Source organism: Zingiber officinale, chromosome 6A, assembly GCF_018446385.1.
Source record: "Zingiber officinale cultivar Zhangliang chromosome 6A, Zo_v1.1, whole genome shotgun sequence".
In the NCBI taxonomy this organism is placed as follows: Eukaryota; Viridiplantae; Streptophyta; class Magnoliopsida; order Zingiberales; family Zingiberaceae; genus Zingiber; species Zingiber officinale.
The window spans coordinates 66446394-66460027 of record NC_055997.1 but is presented as its reverse complement, the minus strand read 5'-3'; the positions used below and the strand labels follow the sequence as shown (position 1 = coordinate 66460027).

The 13634-nt window shown below is 37.3% G+C and overlaps 1 non-coding gene across 1 annotated transcript; it reads right to left on the bottom strand.

Moving 5' to 3' along the window:
• Positions 1 to 3106: 3106 nt before the first annotated feature.
• On the bottom strand, positions 3107 to 3213 carry LOC121998899. The gene has a single exon (XR_006116686.1). It is a non-coding gene; the product is annotated as a small nucleolar RNA R71 (small nucleolar RNA).
• Positions 3214 to 13634: the final 10421 nt, after the last annotated feature.

The window sequence follows — 13634 nt, the reverse complement described above, 5'->3', positions numbered from 1 at the left end:
TATATTGTTCCGGGATTTTTATCAAATTTTGTCATTTATCCTCGGAATTTGATGATTTACATTTTATCCGCTTGTTAAATTCGTCGTTAAGCAAAAATAAAAAAGGGCCTCAAATTAAGTAAATCATACAAAAGACACCTCTATTTTTAAAATAAAATAAAATACATCCCACCACAGTTAGGAGTAGTTTCTGTAACATAAAAATTTGATAATTTTATTTTAATTAAAATTATTATACATAAAATATTATTATATCAAAATAATTTATCAACTTAATTTAAATTTATTAAATTTTATCAAAAATATTTAAAATTAATCAAAATCACTTTACTATTATATTAAAATATTCATTATCAACTTATCAAAATTACTTAAACTTCATTAAAATTATTTTAAGTTGATTAATATTATTTTAAAATAATTATGGTAATTTCTTAAATATAGTTATTGCAGGTTATAATAGTTATTAAACAGATACTAGCTAAAATATTATAATAATATTGTTTTAGTTGGTATATGCTACATGTCCTAGTAACTCATAGTTGCTATAATAAAAATAAAAATAAAAAGGAATGATATTTTTGAGATAAATAATATAATAAAATGTCTTTTCAAATTTACCAATATTTTTTAAAATACTTATAGATTTGAGATATTGAAGTGTTCATCATAGTTTTGACAGTACATCAATTTATACCCCAATTACTAATACTACTATATTACCTAATAAAATAGTAGTGTGATACTTTTAATCTATGATGTTGCCCGGGTAAACTCGACGAGGCCATGGGCCTATCCAGGCCTAATGTCCTCAATTAACCTTCTTTTTGACCTAAAGCGGCCCGAATAGCTTTGGGTCGAGCAACCACATCTGAGATTCTTCTGGAGGTTCACCCCTAGTCACCTCTGACGCCAAGTCAATGTGTAGAATCATAAAGTGTTAGAGGGGGTGAATAGCGCACATCGGTTTTTCACTTTTTTAAAAAGCAAAGAATACGCAGTGAGAAAGAAAGTAAAGAAAACAATCGCTAACACAGATTGATTTTACTTAGTTCGAAGTATTCAACGGCTCCTACTCTATGACTTGCATTTGCTGAGTACTTTCGTTGGGCAATTCACTAATAGCTCGAATACTAAAAACTTCATAAGGCTAAAGTACCTTTAAGCTCGGTCGGGTTTTGCCCGGTTGAGCGCATACAGACACACTTATGCTCATTTGACCTTTGCTTGACCGATCATATACTAGAAGCTTCATAAAGCTGAGTGCCTTTAAGCTGGATCGGGCTTTGCCCGGTCGAGCGCATACAGCCACACTTGTGCTTGTTCGACCTTCGCTTGGCCGATCATATACTAAAAACTTCATAAGGCTAAGTGCCTTTAAGCTCGGTCGGGCTTTGCCCGATCGAGCGTATACAGGCACACTTGTGCTCGTTCGAACTTCACTTAGCCGATCGTATACTAGAAGCTTCTAAGGCTGAGTGCCTTTAAGCTTGATCGGGCTTTCCCCGGTCGAGCGCATACAGTCATACTTGTGCTCGTTCGGCCTTCACTTGGCTGATCATATACTAGAATCTTGATGTGCGTAGATTATATACATTTACCTAGCATGTTTTGATGCACATTCACATATTTTAAGCATGCTTAGTCTATGCACTTTCATACTCTTAGTCTTACTTTTAGCATAATTACTCTTCTTTATTCAGAGATCTACTCTTGTGCATTTTCTATTTACAAGAGTCGAATTTGGAGAGAAAATGATGTTCGTGGTCGATCCTGTCAACAAGAGAAGGAAGACAACACTGGCCATGTGAGTCACACGACCATGCTAAAGAAGCAAGGAGAAAAATAACTTTGGCCGTGTGGTGCAGACAGCCCTTGTAGCTTCACCAAAGGAGGAACATGACATGACCATGTGGATCCACATGACCGTGTCATCCTAGCAGCGTATCCATAACACAGTCGTGTAAATCTACACGGCCATGCAACACTTCCAAAGAGAAAGCAAGTCTAGGTCGTGTGTGTCACACGACCGTGCAAGATTTCTAGTGGCCAAGATTAGCTAGGCCGTGTGAGCCACAATGCATGTCAATTGAGGATATGAATTGGAGAACCATGTTACGTCAGTGAATATCACAATGAAACTGAATTTCTAGAACACTCACAAAACAAAATACTTCATTTACTTTCCTATTTCTATTTCTAGTTGTTTACTTAGTACATTCCCTACCTTGTTAATTGTTTAGCTAATTCTATGTGAGACATAATCAGTCCCTGTGGGATCGATAATCTTTTATTACTGACGATGAAACTATGCACTTACGATTGAGTAACAAGTTTTTGGTGTCATTGCTGGGGGCTGCGTCTATAACATTAGATATAATCATTTGAGTTAAACTAAATTTTTCTTTTCTTTTATATTACATAGTTATAACTAGACTTAGAAATTCTGTTTTCGCAATCTTACCCTACATTTCTTATTACTTTTTCTACAATTTTCCTTTTTGAAATCTAAATTCTGTATTTTATATTTTCAGTATTTCAGTTTAGTTTTTTTTCCTTTGTCTTTCAAGTAAATAGAAAATTTTTCTTGAAAAACAAAACTTGTGATCTTGTTTTTTGTATGTGAATATCTAACTTTGTAGGTGATTTGTTACCTTTTGATCTAGAAATTGATAGAACTTTTCATAGAAGAAAAACCTCGCAAAGACATTTAGAAGAACAAGAACATTCGAATATGACAAACAAACCACTGAAATATTATGCAGTACCGTATGCAAGAGGACTTCGTTCTAGCATCACAAGGCTATCTGTTGAAGCCAAGAATTTTGAAATCAAGCCTGCGATAGTCACTATGGTACAACAAAATCAGTTTGGAAGCGGACCACATGAAGATCCTAATCAACATCTTGAAGTTTTCTATGAAATTTATGGTACAATGAAAATGAATGGTGTTCCAGCTGAAGCAGTATGATTATTATTATTTGGATTTTCTTTGAAAGATAGAGCCAAACACTGGCTAAATTCTTTGCCTGCAAATAGTATATCCAGTTGGGAACAATGTGAGCAACAATTTCTAGACAAATTCTATCCTCCAAGTAAAATTGCTCATATGAGAAATTTGATAGCAAGCTTCAGACAGTCATATTCTAAATTATTATTTGAAGCATGAGATAAATACAACAATATGCTTAGACAATGCCCACATCATGGACTAGAAAAATGGCTAGTTCTACATACGTTTTATAACGGCATCAACTATCATACAAAGATGTCTCTAGATTCTGCAGCCGAAGGGGCACTAATGAACAAAAGCCTAGATGAAGCCGAGAACATTATTGAAAGTGTAGCACAAAATCATCATCAATGGGCAACAGAAAGAAGTGGAAACTATTCGTATCCAAACCCAGTTAAAGCATTAGGAAAATTTGATGTAGATGCAATTACTTTGATATCTACAAAACTGGATGCTCTTACTAAAAAGATGGAAAATATGGGAACAAATTCTAGCGTGGTCAATGTCATAGTGTGTGTTTGTGAAACATGTGGAAGCACAGATCATGCTCAAGATTCATGCCCGTTGGGATCCATCTCTACACAAATTAATCAACTTGAGCAGTGTGATGCTATCATAAGTTACAATCAGAAACAGAACAATCCATACTCCAACACATACAATCCTGGTTGGAAGAATCATCCAAACTTCTCTTATCATAATAATCAAGAACAAGGACCATCCATGGGGGCTAGACCAAGCTACCAGCATGGGCAATAAAACTTTCAACAACAACAACCTTCTCAAGGCTATCAATTTTTTAAATTGGAGAAAATGCTTGAAGAAGTCATTTCTGGTCAAAACGAATTGAAGCAATTGTTGGTGCGGGAAGCATTTGACAATAACAGCAATAAATCAAGCTATTAAATTAGAGAATGGATAATACAGAGAAACACCAGAAAATGCAAGATAGCCAAATTGCCCAGATAGTTTCTTCATCTTCAAGAGCATTAGGACAATTTCTTGGAAAACCTAATGTCAATCCAATGGAACACTACAACAGAATTGAGCTTAGGAGCGGATAGACCTTGGGAGATCCTCAAGTGACTACTCAAAAAGGGATGAAAATTCAAGAAGAGCTCTCTCCTCCAACACTTGAACCAATTCAGATTCAAGATGATAAGGAGAATACCAAGAAGGTTGAAGAGACTCTTCCATTTTACCCTCAAAGCCAAGCAATCCCTTTTCCTCAAAGATTAGTCATGTTGAAGAAGGATGAAGAATTTGGCAGATTTCTTGACAAGGTTAAAGATATATGTGTTGAGGTCACTTTAATCGATGTCATTCAACAAATGCTGAAGTTTGTCAAATTTCTGAAGGATATTATGTCCAACAAAAGAAAAAAAAAAGAGAGATCGAGGCCGTAACTCTAACTGAAGAATGTAGCGCTTTATTTGAGAAAAACACTTCCCTGAAGCTCCAAGTGTTGGTTGCTACACTTGGATTCCGTTCTGTTCCCCTGTACAAAAATTTTGTACAAGCACAGAACTTTTCCTAGCTACCCATGTGCTCTACTGAAGTCAAACTTTGATTGCAAACGATGCTTAACATTATTAATCCAAGTTATTCTTCAGAAGTTAAACTTGGATTGGAAATGAAACTTAACAATATTACTCCAAGTTTAACCGATGTGTTCTTCATAAGTTAACCATATTACAGAAGTTGATTAAATATTTATTTCAAAGATCGACTTTCAGGTTAAACATGGTGAGACATTAGGCCTTCTTGGGTATGGGATCATCCACCACTTCCTAAACAAAGCCTTTCAAAGAAATCGGATATTTAAACTTCTTACAGTAAACTAAGTTTAACTACAGAGACCTCAATAGAAGCACGATATTGAAACATAAAATCGAAACATAAAATTGATAACATAAAATCGATAGCCTCTTGTGTTTGGTTTTTCAAGATCTATACAAAAAGATGAACTAGTTATGATGTGGAAACAAATAACTAGTTATACCTTTCTTTGTAGCTTATAGACCTCTTGATCTTCTGTTGTATTCCTCTCCTTATCTTGGACGCCATGTGGGCGACGATCTACCAAGATGAAATCCACCCAAGCTTCTTCTTCCTTCCAAGAGTTTCGGCCACCAACCAATCTCCAAAGGATTAAGGGTTTCGGCCACCAATCCAATCTCCAAGGGATGCTAGGAAACAATGTCTCCTTTCTCTTCATCTTCTCCAAGCAAAAACCGGCCACCAATGTCTCTCCAAGGCTTGATGCTGCCGGCCACAAAGAAGAAGAAAAGGAGAAGAGGAAGGGCCGACCACCAAGGAATAAGAGAGGGAATAAGAAGATGTTATATCTCATGAGACACCCTCTCCCTCTCTTTTATAATCCTTGGTCATGGAAAAAAAAGGAAAGTTTTAAACATAAATAAAACTTTCTTATTTTTCTTGCTAATGACTAAAAAGGAAAATTTTAAAACAAAAAAAAAATTAAAACTTCCTTTTAATCAATAGCATGGTCGGCCCTACTCTTGTGCCTCAAACAAGGAAAGTTTTAAACATAAAATTAAAACTTCCTTATTTGTTTCCGGCAAAAATTTTAAAAATTAAAATCTCTCTTTTAAATCCTTTTAAGGATAGCTATAAAAGGAAAGATTTTAAAATAAAAATTTCTCTTCTAAATCCCTTCATGGTTGGTTAGCTATAAAAGAAAAATTTTAGAAATTAAAATCTCTCTTTTAAAAACATGTGGATCGTTACAGAAAAGGAAAGTTTTAAAAATTAAAATTCCTCTCTTAAAAGATTTTAAAAGTTTAGAACTTTCTTTTAAAACCATGGATTCCACAAAAGGAAAGATTTTAAAATTTAAAACACCCCTTTTAATTTTATGTGGCCGGCCACCTAGCTTGAGCTTCAAGCTTGGCCGGCCACAACTTGGCTCCATCCTAGGCTTGGTCGGGCCTAGCTTGGGATCCAAGCTTAGCTTGGTCGGCCACATTAAGATCGATAAAAAGCTGGACTTTAAGTGGATATAAGACTTTATAAATAAGAGGCTACAATAGGAACCAAGAGGAGGAATTGGTTTTGGTCTCCTGATGAGCTTGAGCTTCCTGTGTTCACCCCGAACACCCAACTCAAGTTCATCAATAATAACTCATACCACTAAAGAGTTATTATTAAACTACCACACCAATCCCATATTCAATATGAGCTCCTTTTTATCATGAGTGTGCTAATCTCTCTGTGTTTAAGATATCGAATGTCCATTAATTAAATGAGTTACTGACAATTCACTTAATTAATATCTAGCTCCAAGAGTAGTACCACTCAACTTCATTGTCATGTCAGACTAAGTCCACCTGCAGGGTTTACATGACAATCCTTATGAGCTCCTCTTGGGGACATCATCAACCTAGATCACTAGGACACCGTTTCCTTTTATAATCAACAACAAACCATATAAGTAATATTATTTCCCAACTTATCATGCCTATTGATTTAACGAACTAAATATCACCCATTGATAAATTAATGAAATAAATACTAAGTATATGTGCTTGTTATTATATCAGGATTAATAATATGCACATCCATAATAACAGAGACATTATTCTTTTATGCAGTCAGTATAAAAAGAAACTACCTCAAATGGTCCTGCTCAATACACTCATAGTATACTAGTGTAATTTTATAGTCAAGATAAATTAATACCAAATTACACTACGACCATTCCAATGGTTTGTCCCTATCCATCTTGGTCATGAGCTGCTATTTATAATTTATAAAGAACTGATAACATGATCTTCTGTGTGACACCACACACCATGTTATCTACAATATAAATTAAATGGACAACTACATTTAATATATAAATGTAGACATTTGACCAATGTGATTCTTATTTCAAAATAAATGTTTATACAAAAGCTAGACTTTTAGTATACATTCTAACACCAAGACCCATGAAGCTTTTATATTCCTTGCACTATAAGATATGAATTTATAGAAAAAGATTTTTATGATTTGAGGGAAAGTGTTAGCCTCATTCCATACTTAATTTGTAATAAACTAGGTCTCAAAAACTTTAAACTTATTTCTATGACACTGCAATTAGCTTATCATACTTGTAGGTACCCTATGAGTATTGTTGAAGATATGCCAGTAGAAGTGGGTGGGAGCATTATTCCCACAGGTTTTGTTGTGCTTGACATGGAAGAAGACCCGAAGATTCCAATAATACTGGGAATACCTTTTCTTGCAATAGTTGGAGCTATAATCGACGTGAAAAACCATAAACTTTTATTGGTAATCGGTAAGGAAAGGTTGGAGTATGATTTATCTAATTCTTCTAACCATGTCTCTTCTTTCTTAGTGAGCATTTGCAACTAGGCGAATCCTTATGAATTGGAGGATTGGAACTTCCATCCTCATGGGAGGCCGGCGGATGAGGAACATGATCCGACAAGTGTTGGGAGAAGGCCCCCAATAAAAAATGAAAAGTACATCTGCCCTCCAAGGGCAAGAATGAGGGAAGAAGAAGCACACTCAATCCTAGAAGGGAAATCTGTGTCTCCTTGGGTATAGCAGTGAAAACGGAGACGGGGTCGAGCTAATGACCTTAAACAAGCACTTCTTGGGAGGCAACCCAAGGGTTCCTTTAATTAGATTCAATTTTAGCTTTCTTTTTCATTAGTTAATATTTTTAAATTGATGTTTTTTTTTCAGGTTGTACATTGCTTCCATGAGCTGACCATGATTATTTCATGGGTATGGAGGCATTGGAGAAGTCGAAAAGGAGGAAATTCAGCAATATTGGACCTAACAGAGCCCGACCGTGTACCATACATGGTCGTGTGACACTTACAGAGGGAGAGAAGCAGCTGGTCATGTGATTTCGCATGACCGTGTGAAAATATCCGAGAAGAAGAAGAAGGAGGTTGTGTGACACACACGACCGTGTGAGGCCAACAGAGAAGAAAATGAACTCAGCCGTGTGACACACACTAGCCGTGTAAACCTAGCCAAGAAGGAGACACCAGTGCCCATGCCATTTGGCATGGCCATGTGGTTCTGACCGAGAGGAGGACTGCTTGGGCCGTATAGATCTATACGGCCGTGTGGAGCATCCTGACCTGACCGTGTCTATAAGACATGGCCGTGCCAAGGCCGTGTCGACCACACCCCCAAGACCGTGTCTTCCAAGAAATTCCGCAACCATTCAGCTTCTTTAGCTGCTTTGTCGAATGCTATAAACTCGGATTTCATAGTTGACCAAGCTATGCATGTCTGCTTTGTGGATTTCCAAGATACCGCTCCTCCACCGATTGTGAATACATACCCACTAGTGGATTTGGAATCTTTTGTATCTGATATCCAATTAGCATCACAATATCCCTCTAAGACAGCGGGATACTTTCCGTAATGTAATCCATAGTTCATAGTATATTTCAAATATCTAAGAACTCGCATCAGTGCTTTCCAATGGATGCCGTTTGGATTACTCATAAAATGACCCAGCTTGTTGACCGTACATGCAATATTCGGACGTGTGCAGTTTGTGAGATACATCAAGTTGCCTATTATCCGAGAATATTTCAATTGTGATATGGGCTCACCATGGTTTTTCGCTAAGTGTTGACTTAGATCCATAGGTGTTTTTACTGTAGAGAGATCGTTCGCATTGAACCTTTTCAATACTGACTCTACATAATAGGATTGTGTCAAAACTATCCCATCGGATGTCCTGAGAATTTTAATTCCCAATATAACATCTGCTAGACCCATGTTTTTCATATCAAAATTCTTGGTCAACATTTCCTTTGTACTCATGATTACCTCATGATTACTGCCCATTATAAGCATGTCGTCTACGTATAGACAGATCATTACATGACCTTCAAGTTTGTTTTTGACATAAATGCATTTATCACATTCATTTATTTTGAATTCGTTTGATAGCATTATTTTGTCAAATTTTTTGTGTCATTGTTTAGGCGCTTGTTTAAGTCCGTACAACGACTTAACAAGTCGACACACTTTTTTCTCTTTCCCTAGAGCTACGAACCCCTCGGGTTGCTCCATATAAATTTCTTCTTCTAACTCACCATTTAATAACGCAGTCTTAACATCCATTTGGTGTATTTCAAGGTCATACAGTGCTGCAATGGCTATCAGCACTCATATGGATATAATCCTTGTCACCGGTGAGTAGGTATCAAAGTAGTCAAGGCCTTCCTTTTGCTTGTACCCTTTGGCTACAAGTCTGGACTTATACTTGTCAATTGATCCATCAGCTTTATACTTGCGTTTTAGTATCCACTTACAACCTAATGGTTTGGTACCATAAGGAAGTTCTACTAGTTCCCAAGTATGGTTATTCATGATGGACTCGATTTCACTATTGACGACTTCTTTCCACATTGGGGCGTCGAGACTAGAGAGAGCTTCGCTTAATGTTCTTGGGTCCATTTTCGACATAAAAGTCATGAAGTCTTGCCCGAACGATTTCTTAACTCTAGCTCGTTTGCTCCGACGTGGCTCTTCACTTTGATTGTCAATAGTCCTTTTATGACAACTAAGTTCAGAAACATCATTTTCATTAGAACTTCCGTTGTTATCACTTTGAATGTTTTCCTTCTTATTCGGGAATATGTTTTCAAAGAATATCGCATTATGAGATACTATGGTTATTCCCACATGAATATTAGGAATGTCTGACTTGTGAACTATGAATCGATATGCACTACTGTTATGGGCATATCCGACAAATATCGCATCGAATGTTTTAGGTCCGATCTTAACTTGCTTTGACTTAGGTACTTCGACCTTTGCTAAGCACCCCCATACCTTTAGGTATTTGTACAATGGCTCGCGGCCTTTCCATAATTCATATGGTGTTTTATCATTTTTCTTATGAGGGATTTTGTTGAGAATGTGGTTTGCTGATAGTATAGCTTCCCCCCACAAGTTCTTGGGTAAGCCTGAATTTATCAACAAGGCATTCATCATCTCTTTTAGTGTCCGATTTTTACGTTCAGCAACACTATTTGATTGAGGCGAGTAAGGCGTCGTTGTTTGATGGATAATGTCAGATTCTGAACAAAACTCATCAAACGGTGCACCATATTCTCCTCCTCTATCGCTATGAATTATTTTAATTCGTTTATCAAGTTGATTTTCAACTTCTATTTTATAGGTTCTGAAAGCTTCTAAGGCTTCATCTTTACTTCGTAAAAGAAAGACATAACAGAACCTCGTGCAGTCATCGATAAAAGTAATAAAATACTTTTTACCTCCTCTAGTTTGCACGAATTTTAAGTCACATAAATCACTATGTATTAAATCTAGAGGAGTCATTGACCTTTCCACCGAATGAAAAGGTAGTCTCGTCATTTTTACTTCCACGCACACTTCACATTTGTGTGTTTCGTCAACATTGGCGTTTGGTAATAAATTTAACTTAATGAGACATTTTAGAGTATTATTATTGACATGCCCAAGTCGATCATGTCAAAAATTAAAACACTCAACAACATAGCTGGAAGCTTTTATTTTATTACCATCAAATTCACGGTGTACAGACATTACAATCATTTTGAACAGACTCTGTTCTAAGTACCCTTTACCTACAAATACACCATTTTTCGTAAGTACAGAGTTGTTTGACTGGAACACTAGTCTGAAACCGGCCTTAACAAGTGCTGATCCAGAAACTAGGTTCTTCCTGATGTCGGGAACATGGAGCACATCAATAAGCGTTAGCTCTTTCCCAGACATCATTTTCAGAACAACTTTCCCAAGTCTGACAATCGGGGATGTCATGGAATTGCCCATATAGAGATTTCTTCCACTTATCGAAGTATACTTGAAGAACATCGCCTTATCAGAATAGATATGTTTGGTTACTCCAGTATCGATCCACCACTGCTTCGGGTTATCCACCACCGTGTTGGCTTCAAACACGACCGCAGTGAGATCCAATTCCATGTCGTCAGAGGTTACTACTTGGTTCGCAGCATCCTTCTGACTCTTGGTTGATTTCTTCGGGCGTCTGCAATCCTTGGACATGTGTCTAGGCTTTCCACAGTTGTAGCATGTGCCCTTGAATTTCTTGCCTTGAGCATTCTTTTTGGATGGCTTCAGCTTTTTGGCTTTTGACTCAGCCAGGTTGAACATCTCGTCGACTGCCCGCTTCGTTCCTCTGGAGTCAGGCATCTTTCGATTATCTTCATCTATTCGTAGCCTCAGGATTAGGTCTTTAAGTCTCATCTCCTTTTGCTTATGCTTTAGGTAATTTTTGAAATCCTTCCACGACGGAGGGAATTTCTCGATTACCATGGCTACTTTGATCGACTCGTTTAGCATTATGCCTTCGGTAACCAAATCATGCATTATCAGTTGCATGTCTTGGACTTGAGATGTCATGCTCTTGGAATCCAGCATTTTGAAATCCAGAAACCGGCCGACGATGAATTTCTTCAACCCGGCGCTTTCGGTTTTGTATTTCTTTTCAAGTGACTCCCATAGAGATTTTGTCGTCTCTATTGAACAATACACGTTATACAACATGTTGTCTAATGCGTTGAGAACGTAGTTGTAGCACAGAAAATCTCCGTGCGACCACGCATCGCATGCAGCCTTACTATCGAAATTACCTTCCGTAGCGGCTGGCGGGTCTTCATGCAAAAATCGTACAGCATCTTCTGCTGCCATCTTTTGAAGTCAGCTCCATTGAACTTTTCCGACTTCTCTCCGGTTGGAATGACAGTTGGAACGTCGTTGATTGCAGCCATCAGTTTGCATGAAGAAAATTCGTCTTAAAAATGTTGGGTGCTTTATTGCTAATGCAAACTGAGCGCAGGTAAAATGACGATATACCACCGTTTTCGGCTAAGTCGAGGCTAGAGTTAGACTCTATCTCTTTAAGACGAATTTGTCCCGCACATGGTGCTCACCGAATGTAGCAATCGTCTCCTAAGATACAACGACTTTTGTCTTGCGATAGCAGCACTGCAAATCGCAAGACCTCCGAACCGAGAAAGCTTCTTAAACTCTCTAATGCAAGAATCCAAGTGAGTGAATGAATGAATGAGTATGTGAGGGACTTTATTTATACATATGAAAGGGTATAAGAACCTCTTGGTTCAATTAGATCTCATCCATCCATTTCAAAATGGATGATATATATCACATCTTTTCCTAAGAGGCATACTATCTTTTTATTAGATGCACTTTTTAATCATCCAAAAAGTATTTAAATCTTTTTGATTATTATTCCATTTATAATTTCTAACAAAACTAACCGGGGCCGACGCTACACCAGTGGCAGTGACCGAGGGACCAACACAGCATCAGTGTTGGTACCATGCATCAGCTTATCACACTATCACATGTCAATCACTTGGACGATGTCTATCCCAGAGCCTAAAAATAGAGACCAGAGGCCACATGCTTCCAACAATTTGGCCAACCTGGACTATATTCCAGCTAAACTTGGTGAAACCTCCAACAGGATCGTACATAAAATCTATAATTCTGTTAGAAGGTCTCTAGATCTGGTAATCATACCATAACATATCGATGCGCTAAGTGTGGGGTGGTTAGACATCGAAAGACCTACAAAAGTAATTAAGGTCTGAATTTTGAATATCCAGAATGGATGTGGATACCATGTCTTGGGGAAGTATCCAACTCCCATTTTGTTTAGCATGGCAAACACTGAGCCTCCTAAAACGTTGGCAGTGGAAATCAAACTAGCTTAAAAACTCACAGTTAAGATTTATGACAAGTTGATGAAGAGATATTCTCTTGGTAGAAGGAAAGACTGGGGCATTGGATGATCTAATGGAATGTAAGAATCAGATGAAAAGAGACAAACTACAAGAGCAAGAGATGGCGATAGAAGTTGGATCAAGGTGGACTGATGATAATGCACCACGGAAAGAACTACAGCCAAAACACAAGTTTGAACCCCCTTTTATCATAGAGATTCAAGATGAGTCAATCCTATTGTTAGCAAGATGAAGGTCATGGCGTCCATCTACCATTTGGCATTAAAGTTCCATACTCCAGAAGGGGTAGCTGTGGCAAATCTCACAACAAAAATGTGAAAAAAGAGAGCTGAATGGTCAGTGATTTCAAAGGGTACATAACAAGGAAACTTAATTTCTCAACTCAACCACTCAAGGGCAGAATAAGGCCGACTCCAAGACAAGGGAAATGTGAAGATAAACTAGGAAGGACTCAGTACAGACTGAAGGCCAAAATATGCCAAGGCCTTTGAAGTTGGAAATTAAACCATAAGATGGAATGAGATGTTAGATTGTGTGATGTGGATAGAGGGGCGAATAAATACTCTTCTTTTGAGGAATAACAGAGTGAACGGTTAAAATCAAATTATTCTCATATAACATGGTACATATAATCTAAACAAGTACATATGAAATCAACAACTAGCCCAGTACTAATAAAATGTATGATAATAGTATACAAATATACCTCAATAGCTTGGAGATGTCCTGCCACTGTCTGGTCCCAAAACCGGAAAATCACATCGAGAAACCAAATAACGAAATACAAGACACAGAAAATAGGCCTCGTAAACCTGTGGCTCTGATACCAAAAATTGGTA